This window comes from Ornithorhynchus anatinus, chromosome 3 (genome assembly GCF_004115215.2).
Source record: "Ornithorhynchus anatinus isolate Pmale09 chromosome 3, mOrnAna1.pri.v4, whole genome shotgun sequence".
NCBI lineage: Eukaryota > Metazoa > Chordata > Mammalia > Monotremata > Ornithorhynchidae > Ornithorhynchus > Ornithorhynchus anatinus.
In genome coordinates, this window is record NC_041730.1 from 39455288 (window position 1) to 39468387 (window position 13100).

Genomic DNA, 13100 nt, shown 5'->3' on the forward strand with positions numbered 1-13100 from the left:
AATTGTACTTTCCAAGCACTTAGTACAGTGCTCTGCACAAAGTAAGCACTCAATAAATACAATTGAATGAATATGTCTAAAATATATGTCCAGTTAAACTGTAACCAGTAATTAAGCCTCTAATTACAAGAGAGTACCTGAAGGCCATCTGCATATTCTCAATCATCCAATAGCAGCCTGATTTTCTAAGCAGGCAATTCAAAAGGACACCTGAAATAAAGAGCTGCTGGCATCATTATCATAGACTGAGCCAACACAGTACAGGAGTTGCTGGGGCTGGATGCAAAGGTAGGTGCTACAGAGGAAAGAAGACAGATGGGTAGGGCTTTTCATCAGGAGATGTGCTGGAGAAGAGTCATGCTAGAAGAAAATCTTATGCCTGAGGAGGGGGCTAGCAGTTTAGTCCCAAGGTGATCAAGAGTTTTAAAAAAAAAAAGACAATCTGAAAGGGAACAATGTATCTTGGGGCTGGATTTTGTCTTATTCTTTTTAGCCCAAAGACTTTTCCTTTGTTGCTATGAGTTTGTCATATACAGGTGGGTGTTAAATAGTTTACTTGTCATTAGGACTAGTCTCTTTTCATATGTAGAACAGAAAACTCAAGTGTCTTGTGTTATGAATTGTTATGATCATGTAGGGGTTTTACTGCTAAGGAAGTAGGGAGAAGAGACCTCAGAAAACAGCATAGGGTTGAGCAGGTAGAGAATACTGATAGATTGCTGTGCCCAGTTTGCATGGAGAAGGAAGCAACTATTGATCTGAGTTACTGTGGGGTGCCTTAGTTGGGAGGCTTTTCTCAAAGCTGAGGATTCTGGATAAGTGGAACCCTGGCAAAACTGGATTGTAAATATATTTTTTTGGTTTGTGTAACTTTAATTCAGGTTCTCATGTGACCTCTGTGAAACTTTCCCTAAAAGGATAGTCAATAGCTACACAAATGGAAAATACAAAATATCTTAGAAACTGTTTCTATATGTTACTTATCACATGTTAAGCGTGTTTGATGCCAGCATTTTCTGGAACAATTTTACTCCTAGAGGACTCAATCATAATAATGTTGGTATTAAGCACTTATGTGCCAAATACTGTTCTAAGCACTGGGGTAGATACAGGGTAATCAGGTTGTCCCACATGAGGCTCACGCTCTTCATCCCCATTTTACAGATAAGGTAACTGAGGCAAAGAGAAGTTAAGTGACTTGCCCAAAGTCACACAGTTGACAAGTGGCAGAATGGGGATTAGAACCCATGACCTCTGACTCCGAAGCCCAGCCTATTTCCACTGAGTCACACTGCTTCTCAAAAGCACTGATTACGTGGTGGAGATATCAAATTTTATCTATCCAAATGCACATTTCTGTTGTTCTAGAGTTTCCGGAAGTTTACACAACTCACTACTTGCTTGATCATTTTATAATGAGTCTGAGTGCCCTTACTTCCCCACTTCTTTTGTAGTAGGCCCAGATCTCACACCCAGTAGAGAAGTAAACTAGCCTAGTGGAAAGAGCATAGACCTGGGAGTCAGAGGACTTGGGTTCAAATCCCAGCTCTGTCACATGTCTGCTATGTGATGTTGGGCAAGTCACTTAACTTCTCTTGGACTCAGTTACCTCATCTGTAAAATGGGGATTAAGATTGTGAGCCCCATGTGGGATATAGACTATATCCATCTGAATAACTTGTATCTACTCCAGTGCTTAGCACTGTGCCTGCTTACAGTACTAAATGCATAAATACCACTGAAACTTAAACAGCTTGAATCCCCACTGAGGATAACAAGCCAACCTATAGCATTTATTAAGGATGTTCTGTGGATAGAACACTATTCTAAGGGTTTGACAGAGTGCAATAAAAGGAAGAGTCTTTTCAAGTTGACAGAATCCGATAACCAGAAGGCAGTAAGCCTTCAATCAATCTCCCAAAAGTCATCTTTACCTTTTAGATTGATTTTTTTTTTTTTACTTTTTTAAAAATGGGATTTGTTAAGCACTTACTCTGTGCCAGGGACTGTACTAAGTACTGGGGTAGCTACAAGAAAATCAAGTGGGACACAGCCCCTATCCCACATGGGGCTCAGAGTCTTAATCCTCATTTTACAGATGAGGTAACTGAGGCCCAGAAAACTTAAGTGACATGCCCAGAGTCATCTTATAGATAAGTGGCAGAGCTGGGAGGAGAACCCAAATCATCTGCAGCGTGGCTTAGTGGAAAGAGCAAAGGCTTGGGAGTCAGAGGTCATGGGTTCTAATCCCTGCTCTGCCACTTGTCTGCTGTGCAACCTTGGGCAACCATTTAACTTCTCTGTGCCTCAGTTACCTCATCTGTAAAATGGGAATTAATACTGTGAGCCCCAAGTGAGTCAACCTGATTACCTTGTCTCCACCCCCAGCACTTAAAACAGTGTTAGGCACATAGAAAGCGCTTAACAAATACCATAGTAGTTATTATTATTATTATTATTATTATTATCTGACTCCCAGGCCTGTGCTCTTTCCACTAGGCCACACTGACTCACTATCACTACTTCATTAGATAGTGCACTGCCAAGAGAACAGTACTCAGTGACAGCATTATGATCTTTATTGCTCATGGAAACCTGCATGTAGGTTGGTACCTCCCCTTAGTTTTCCTCAGGATATTTTTCAATCCCTAATATCATGTCACATGCTCTTCTGACAATGAAGATGAATGCTTTCAAACCATGGAAATCTAGAATGTGAGGGCCCAGCTTTAGCTTCAAATTATCTACGAAGTTATTACTGAAGCCAAAGCCGCAAAAATTGATAAAGTTCCAAATCTGATTGGATTCCCACAGAAGACTACAAGCAAGTAGACAATATTAAAGCCACATCTGCCTAAGCTCTTCCTCAACGTGTGGAACAAAGAAGGCATATCACAGGTCTCCCAAGATGTCACCATCTTTTTGAAGAAAGGAAAGATTGTGGCCTGTGGAAATTACTGGGATTTTTTTTTACTCCTTTCCATTACTGTTGGACAGATTACCAAAGATGATAAACCATGCCTACTTGCCATTCTAAAGGCATTTTTTTACCTTTCACCCTTTGGCTAAGTTATCGTTCACTTCCTCCAATAAAGAGAAGGAATAAATTGCAGCAATGTGACTTCCTTCATCTGTGGCTCTCAGCCACATTATATTTTTGGCTGAAGACTTGGCCACACCCATGCTCTACAAATCACAGTGAACAGCAGAACAAAATTCAGCACAGTGAGGGAGGTAAGGAAAGAAATAACTGCATTTGTAAATGCACAGTAAGAGTGTGAAGTTCTTTGGCTCTCTCTGGTAAAATACAAATAGTGCCATTGCCTTTTTTTAATTTCAGCAACAAAACTCAAATGTCTTAAGACTATATCACTACAGACATTTGTCTTTTTATAATAGACTCACATCTAGCTATTTGTTTTCAAAACTGATATTCCTGATGGTGAGATCCTGACTGTGTGAAATGACCAATTCAAGATTGATACTCCCTCACCCATTATTTGCATATAAGGATAGATTATGATTGCATTCATGGATTTATTCCATTCAGGGCATGTTTCTGTTTTTGGTATCCAAAATTTGACAATTTTCAAAATCTCACAACAGAAAAGGCTTTGCTTGCAACACACTTTATGAGCAAGGTGCCTGTGCTTCCAGGAGAAAAGACAAGAATTCCTAATAAAATGAAAACTGTGATTTGTGACTACATAGGGTTTTTTTTTATTTGTTTTCAGGGTGGTGGGGGCAGGGAAAACAGGGGTTGAGACAATCAAATAAAGGTTTCAACAAATTACTTGTGAAAGAATTCTCCAGGTAATTTGTCTTTGCTTTTACAAACATTTTGACTAATAAGGAACACTTGCAACCTTGGAACAAGGTTTGCCCTAGGATAAAATGAATTTTACAGCATTAACAAGTTTCCTTTTGTACTTGACAGGGATGAAGTGATAAGTCTGTTGTTATGCACCAGGAGTATGAACAAGTATTCAAAATTAATTCAGTACCTTTAAAAACTTTCAAATGTATCTTGGGCAGGATGTTCAGAGTATAGCTTTGAAATTGATAATTACTGCCTAAAAATATATGATACTTGCGGCCTCAAATCTCACTTTATCTGAGTTATCAGAGTAACTATAGCTAATTATTTATTTGTCTGAATTACCCAGGCAAAGTGATAGTGTTAACCCTGATTAAGAGTCTAGGCCAAAGTGGAGGAAAAAAAAAGTTGGCCAATTTCAGTATCGATGTTTCCACATAATCAATATCAACCCACTTGAACCTCAATTACACAATACCCTAGGTAGGCTGGAGCTGCCTTTTCTTTTCCTGTGATTGAGACTACAATCCAGTCAATAGCATTTGTGTGCCTAATACGAACAGAGCCCTGTTCTAAATGCTTGGGAGTGTACAATAGAATTAAAGCACGTGAATCCTGACTTTAAGGAGTTTACAATCTTAGAATTTTACAGTCTGACAATTCAATCCCTTTTGCATGGAGCAGCTCTTTCTGATAAATCTATGTGATGAATCCCCCCCTAAAGGAGGATCTGAGACCTGGATTGTCACTTGTTCCTTTACAATACAGTTATTCAGTGGTAAGGGAAGGAGGAAAAACTTTCCTTATCTGCTACTGATAGGTAGAAAGTAATCTGGTGTACCAAATTCCACTACTGGGTGGATTTCAGATGTGGGATCCATTAAGTAAAATCAATAACCTTGATTATTCAATGAGTTGTATTGATTGCTTACGATATGCAAAACACAGTACTAACTGCTTGGGAGAGTATACTACAACAATTAGCAGACCAATTTACTGCCAGTAACCAGTTTATAGACTGAGTGGAACTAACTGCTTCTTTTCCAAAGAATCAGATAATCCATGGTATTTAGTGAGTGCTGGACTCCAGTAAAGAGTCACCCAGGCTTGGGAGAAGTTGTTTTAATCTAGAGCCTTCTTCAGCCAATAACTATTTAAATCAATAATTGTACCATTGATAGATGAATACTTCACTGCTGGCTTGTCAGTCTTAAACTCATAGGTGTTTAACTTTTAATGATTTGTTGCCTGGAACTTGGCCCTGGAATCCTATCCCACCTAGAATTCACAGTGCAAGATGGAGGGGAACAGGTATTTAATATCCATTTTACAGATGAGAAACTGAAGCATAGAGAAGTTATGTGACTTGTCCCCAAGTCACAGCAGACAGGTGGCAAAAATGAGATTATTCATTCAATTGTATTTATTGAGCACTTACTATGTGCAAACTGTTCAAGAAAGTACAATATAACAATAAATGGACACATTCCCTGCCCACAGTGAGCTTAGACCCCAGATCTCTGATTCCCAGTCCTGTGCTTTTTTCATCAGACCATGCTGTTTCTCAAGAGATCTGAAATTATTCCAGTATTCCAACTTTTCTTCTCAAGAAATTGTTCTTTTCTTCCTCGTACAGTCACTAGTTCATGGTTAAGACAAAGGAAAGCCACGTGGATGAACCCCAAAGGATGGCAGGAGATTTATTTTCCTGCTCACAACAGGACTGGATTGTTGCCTGAATTGTTCAGTTACTTTCGCTACTCTCTTCTACCTCCCTTACCCTTTGTAGTCAGTAGGGTCTCTTCATGTGGGAGTGATAAGCCAGGAAGTGAAAAATACTGTCGAATTTCTTTTTCTTTTCCCACTCCCTCTCAGCTGAGGGACTGGTGGGTCTTTGCTTCACAGCATAACCACAAAGTTCAAGTGGTGGGATGAGTTCATGAACACAACACCTTCTGAGGGAAAACTTTGATTTGAGAAAAGGCCGAACAGTGAGTCTGCAACCAGTAGACGAGAGACCTAGTTTTTTTTCTAGCTTTAGATTCCAGCCACTTTGTTTGGATTTGGAGGAAATAAAATGAAGCAATTCAGGAGACAGAAAGAATTCTGGAAAGAAATTCTATTCTTACCAACATAGCGGGGGCATAAGTTTCCACAGCCGGAAGGAAACAATATTAAAAGCAATACAGTAGGCCAATTCAAAAACGGAAGCAAAAGTCATAATTTGAGAACAATTCATAAAGTGATTCACACACTATGATCCCTAACAAACATTTAGTTGTGTTTTATGAAAAATATTTTTCCCCCTCTAAAATAGGTACTAATGAGACTATAACCAAATCATGCTTCAAATTTGAGGATGGGAAAGTTTTGTGTTTTCTCTGAATCTGATAAACAGCCCTCTGTCACTTATTAGAATAAGTGATGGAATCATCAGTGTGGTTAGCCAAATAGGACTGATGAAATCAAGAAAAAGATAGAATACTCCTGGATTTGGGGGCCTAGTTAACAATAAGAGTATAGAGCAGGAAATAAGATTGAAACTCTAAAGCCCAGGTTTCTCTCACTACGTAAATTAGATGGCAGTTTAACTCAGGCTAATCTTTCACAATCATAGCATATTACAACAAATTATCTCTGTAACTAGAGACAACTTTAAAAAAAAATGCATTCACTCTTCACCAATTACCTGCCTATCCATTCCATAATCAAGGGCTAACACTGGTTGAATTCAGTGGTCTGACTGGTAGCAGTGTCCTGTAGTTCTAAGAGGGCTGCTTTTTTACTCATTATTTCACCTCAGTTCTAGAAACTGCCTTGCCACCATCTCTGCAGGTTTTGCCAGAGAGGTGAGCATCTCACTATACTTGTGTGTCTTAGAAAACCAAAAGAGCAGTAATCATCTTCTGACTCATTTCTCAAGACTCCAAACATTCAACCACTCATAATCACACTAAAGTGCCTGCAAGCTGCTTCTGAACATATAGTTTCTGTGATTTCCAAAATTCCTCCATAAAAAAGGTATTTATAAAGTAAATTAGCTGAGTGAATTCAGTTTCCTCCGTAAGAGTGGGGTTGATTTGCATTGCTGCCATGTTGACTTCCATCAGGCTAGATTAATTTCTTAATTTGCTGTTCTCAAGCTGAATGGAGCTCAGTGAGGGGCTAGATAATGTCACCTATAATAACTCTTCATTGATTTAATGCTTGATGGGGGAAATATTATCCTGTGTGTGCATAGCTTACTCATTTCTCTTGAGCAGATGTTCCAGTGAATTTAGGGTCTTCAGCCTGTCTTCATCTTCAGAAGTTGAACAGTCTCAGATATTAGGCTACAAAAAGTGAATGCAGTCTGAAAGTATGAAATAGCAATGAGGCTGAATTGGGGTTCTCAAGGCCTATTTGACTGTAATCTCAGCTTTTTTACACTAGCAACAGTGATGAAATTTTTTGCCTATGATTCAAATGAAAATAATAGAAATTGGGTGGGGAGGGATAAATGAAGACAAACCCTAAGTAGAGACTCTGTTTTTCCACTTATCTTGGACAACTTTAGGGACTTATGCAGCCCCAATTTGTTTGTGAGCTCCTTGATGGGCAGAATCATGTCCATTCATTCAATTGTATTTATTGAGCACTGTGTTCAGAGCACTGTACTAAGCACTTGGAGAGTACAATTTGGCAACAGTAGAGACAATCCCTACCCAACAACAAGAGTCTAGTAGACATTCAATAGGTGCTATCTGGATGAAGTGCGTTTTCATCAAATATTGAGTGACAGAAGAGTAATAAATTCTATTATTACATGGTTACTAGGTGCCAAGTGTAGTACTAAGCACTGGGTAGGTACAAACTAATCAGACAGTCTCTGTCCTACATGGGGGCTCCAAGGGGTCAAGCAGCTATTTAATTCCCAATTTATAGATGCGGTAACTTAACCGCAGTTAAGTAAAGTAATTTGCCCAGGACCAGACAACAGAGAAGTGGCAGAAGCGGAATTAGAATGCAGGCCCCCTGACTCCCAGGCCAATGCTCCTGTCTCCAGGCCTCTCTGCTATCATCATTAGTTCAAATTCCTGGAAGGTGATCTATTAGAAGCTCCACACTTTGATCGAGTAAAAACCTGTTTTAAGTCTCCCTTATTTTCCTTCCTAGGTAACAATAATTTATCCTTCACACTGGAGAGAAAACCAGGTGGATGGAGACTGAATTTATGGACCAAATTGTGTCCACATGTTGCCTTATACCTCTGGCTGCTCCTGGACTCTCTCTCTCTCTTTTTAATAGTATTTGTAAAGCATTTACTATGTATCAGACATACATACTATTTACTATGTATCTAAATGCTGGGGTAGATGCAAGTTAATTAGGTTGAACACAGCCCCGATAGTGCATTGGGCTCCCAGTCGAAGTAGAGAACTGAGGCGTAGAGAAGTTAACTGATTTTCCCAAGATTACACAGCAATTAATTGACAGCGCTGGCATTTGAACCCCACTCCTTTGGCCCTGTGATTAAAATATTAAGATTCAGCAAACACAATCTCCCTCTCTTCCCCACTTAACTAGAAGAATGGGCAGGTGCCATTCCAGGAAACAGTGGTTCCCTTAGGGAAGAGACCACCTGTGGAAATGCCTTTGTTGTGATTGGCCTGAAATGGGTCCAGGATTTAAACAGGAATTTTCCATTCGTCATTCCATCAAGTGTTTTAATAAAGCTTTTTTGAGTCAGCAGCATTCTTCCAGATGATGATAAATATGACATTTAGTGGCCTGATAGTTCATCACAAAACCAAGGAACATTCCATTTTTGTTGGTTCAGGCCATGACTGTCACATTGAAATGTGTTTACTAAATTTCATCAAGACCATTTTTCTTACTTCTGCTGGCTGTTGGTCATTGAAATTCTCTGGGTTCATTTAGAAGGATAAACACTTCCACTTGTTTGTACTAGATCATTAACAGACCCAAATACTTTGGCAGTGGGGGAAAATAATCGCTATTTCTAGGCAAGGCAGGTAAAATGCCTCGCCAAAATATCATTGTTTTCCAGTGAAGTAACGTTTTTGTCTGAGCCCTATCTTTGCATAAATCCTGATGGAGGGGAGTGTAATGTGAGTTCTACATATTCAAGTTTACTTGAACTTACAGTTAAAGCTTTGTTCTCCAACATATTAGGAGAATGGGTGGTACCATTTAGGCAAGAATTCAAGTCAAAAGAATTCGGAGTGTCCAGTGGGCAGATTAGCAGAGGTTGATAAGGTGCTAACAAGAGCTGCCTCACTGAAAATGAAGCCCTTTTTGAAGCAACACTGCCTAGTGGAAAGAGCAGGAACCTGGGAGTTAGAGGATCTGGGTTCTAATCCTAGCTCTACATCTCTGCTGTTTTGACTTTGGGCAAATCACTAAACTACTCTGTGCCTCAGTTCTCTCATCTGCAAAATGGGGATTCAATACCTGTTCTTCCTCCTTTTTAGGCTGTGTCTTGTAGCTAACCCAACCCTTAGTACAGTGCTTGGTACATAATAGGCACTTAAATACCTCAATTACTAATAAAAATTAAGCCTGGAAGCCAATGATTATCTCCGAGGAAAAGAGATTCTGTGAAGGGGAGTTCTGTTTGCTAAAGCAACTTTCACTGTGCCACTTAGGGAGAATTTATATAGATACTTTCAGTGGAGCTTGAATTTTTGCTGGGGGGGTGGGGGGGTGGCAACTTTTTCTTGCTGCTGATGGATGAAGCCTTTTTCACAAGGATCCACTAACTGATTTTGTTTGTAAGTGGAGGGTACCTAAAATATATGGAGAAAAGCAGCCAGGCCTGTGAGTCAGAGGACCTGGGTTCTAATACCACCTCTGACAGTTGCTTGCAATGGGACCTTAGGCAAATCACTTAATTTATCTGTGTGTCAATTTCCTCATCTGTAAAATAGAGATTAAATTCCTGTTCTTCCTCCTACTCAGTTTGAGCCCCACGTGGAACGGACTCTGTGACCAACTTAAGCTTGTATTTACCTCAGTATTTAGAACATTGCTTGATGCATAATGAGTTTAACAATGTCATAATAATAAATACCATAATGTGTTTGCTATATTTAGATATGTCTAATATATATCCATATCTATATTTATTTAGAGAGAGCACTTTCTGGTGAAGAAATTGACAAACATTAGAGACTCCTTCCCCCACCCCCTCAGATTTCAAGCAGAAATGCCCAGTGGATTGAAAAACAATTAGAAATCTTGGTCATTTATTTCTAGTTGTATAATTCTCCAGATTCCTTTGCTTGCTTAATGGGCAATTGAAAGATGTTATCTTGCAATCTCATCACTGCATGCAATGATATTTATACCTTATCTGGTGCCTTTTGTAATTGAAAGAAAGAACAATTTGACCTAATCAATCAATGATATTTACTGAATAATTACTGTATGCAGAGTACTATACTAAGCTCTTCAAAAACTACAATAAAATGAGTTGGTAGAAATCACTGACCAGAAGGAGCTTACAGCCTACAGACAGACTGACAGACATTAAAATAAACAAGTAGTTGAAATAATAGAGAATAAGAATATATGCATGAGTTCTGTGGGTGCTGGAGTGGGTATCAAAATGCTTAGGTGTACACAGACAAAAGCATAGTCAATACAGAAGGGAGGGGAGGTAGGGAAAACGAGAGCTTAGGGAAGGGCTCCTGGAGGAGATGTGATTTTTTTATATTTTTTTTTTTTTAGGAGGGTTTTGGGAGAATAGTGGACTGTCAGATGTGAAGGGGAAGGGAGGTCCAGGCCTGAAGGACATCAGGGAAAGGTGGCAGTGGAGGGATAGAACTGTGTGACTGTGGGCAAGTCACTTAACTTCTCTGTGCCTCAGTTCCCTCATCTGTAAAATGGGGATTAAGACTGTGAGCCCCACGTGGGACAAGCTGATTCCCCTCTGTCTATCCCAGCGCTTAGAACAGTGCTCGGCACATAGTAAGCGCTTAACAAATACCAACATTATTATTATTAAGAACACCTTGTCTTTCAGGATGTTAAAACTCTGGAATGGACTACCATGGTGCTGTGTATCTTCATTTCTAATGTGGTCCATGTAATATTAAAATTATTTGAATAATTATATTTGTTAAAAGGCTATTCAATGTTTCAATCTGGATAGTTGGAAAAATAATTATTAAACATCACTATATAGAAAACAAAGCAAACCAATTTCCTTATTAACACAGGATCAGAATTTGCTGACCCACAATCAGTCATATTTATTGAGCGCTTATTGTGTGCAGAGCACTTTACTAAGCTCTTGGGAGAGAACAATACATCAGAGTTGGAAAAAACATTCCCTGTCCACAATGAGCTTTATAGTCACCTCTACTCACTGTGGACTTACTCAGATCTTTCTCACAGCAGACAAGTGTCAGTCAGAATTAGAATCTAGGACCCAGGCCCATGCTCTGTCCTCTAGGGAACACTGCTTCTCTTTCTATTCCATTACACCTTATGAAGTGTAGTATTGTACCAACTCTGTAGAATTGTACTCTCCCAAGCATTTAGTACAGTTCTATGCATACAGTAAACACTCAATTACATATATAACAAGTTGACTTTAATCCCCTGACCAGTTCATTCACTTTCAATACTTTTCCCAGTGTGTTCCCATTTTGCATTGGAATTATTATTTGCTCTTTAAGAAATCTTTTACTTCTCTTGCATTATTGAGTAATGGGAAAAGTATGATATTCCTGATAATTACCTAAATCTCAATCTTTCAACCAACTGTTATCCTTTGGAAAAAAGCAGTAGCTTTGACTACTAGATTATAATTATTATTTTCAAGCTCTTCAAGTTGTTAAAACTGGGATCGTTATAACCTCCTGAGGAGTCTCATCTTCAGGAGGGCCCTCGCTAATGAGATTCCTTCCTCCTTGCCCAGATTCAGCAGAAGACTATTGGTAGCCTTCTGGGATATGGTGGGGGAGTCATCTTTTTCAAGTGTTCTGTGCCATGGGCAGGACCCATGAATATGTTTTAATTGTATATTTAAAAGGTATTGTATCAAATTTTAAGACACATGCTTTACATGGAAACTTTAATGCAGATGGTTTGTAAAGGGTGTAGTAAAATTAGGCCAATATATTCAGTTCTGACAGAACATGTTTTTTTCAACGTACATTTTGATTAGAATGCTGTTTGAGAGTTTGGCACTTCTGACATCACAAGCCCCTCTCAGGGTCACACCTGGAGAGTTCCCAGTATTATACCAGTCTTGGCTATGGGAGGGAGAGTCCAAGCAGAGGCATACCCATTCCATACCTAGCTTGGGCAGTGACTAGCAAGTGGGCGGCAATCTGCTACAAGTCAAAACTCACCGATGCTGGGCAGCAGTGGCCTGGGAGAGAGCCAAGGGCGGAGACTCGAGTTTACTGCACCAAAGGCAGCAATGGTAAACCACTCACGTATTTTTACCAAGAAAACTCTATGGATACACTACCAGAATGACTGTAGATGGAGAGCAGGGCTTTCTGGGAGAGATGTGTCCGTGGTATTGCTATGGGTCGGAAACAACTCAATGGCATCACAAGCCTCTTTGAATTAGAATTGAATTAAATTGACTTGAATTGAATTTGAATTTGAATCAGTGTGTTAGAGATGGTTTGTGCTCACACATGTGGCATCAGACATGGTGAGTTCTGCACTTGGATCTGTGACCTGTGAACACTTGATATTCATCCCATCCCATGTCTTTAAATTAGTCATATTAAGGTTTTGTTTCCCCCTTTGGACTGTAAGGTCATTATGGGCAGGGAATATGCCTGTTAATTCTTTTGTACTGTACTCTTCCAAATGCTTAGTTTAGTGCTCTGCTCATGTAAGTGCTCAATAAATACCACAGATGGAAACATGGACTTCTGCTTGGATTTTACAAGAAAGACACACTGGCATGAAAGGAAACTAGTTTGCCACTAAGTATCATTATAATTCCTTTTAGAAAGGCCAAAAGTTAACTCAGCTAGTTTGGAAAGGATTTTTCAGCTGATATTTCCTTGCCTGGTGCATTACAGCAGACTGAATCCATTTCCGTGCGGTTGATTCTGCTTCATCTTAAATCGGTCCCTGAATTTCAGTAATGTGCTGGATTCTTCTTGACACACTACATCAAGAGAACAGATGGAGGCAAAAAATGGAGTAACTTTCCTAAACTGATTTCCTTTTCCCCAAAGTTGCTTTTAAATATAGAAAGGCAAATCCTGTGAGTAGAAATTCCATATTGAACAACAAGAATATTGTT

General features: G+C 39.4%; 1 long non-coding RNA gene across 1 annotated transcript; it reads left to right on the forward strand.

Annotated features, from left to right (window-relative positions):
* Positions 1–232: 232 nt before the first annotated feature.
* LOC114809969 lies at positions 233–3112 on the forward strand. Its single transcript, XR_003757733.1, has 2 exons — positions 233–288; positions 2815–3112. It is a non-coding gene; the product is annotated as an uncharacterized LOC114809969 (long non-coding RNA).
* Positions 3113–13100: the final 9988 nt, after the last annotated feature.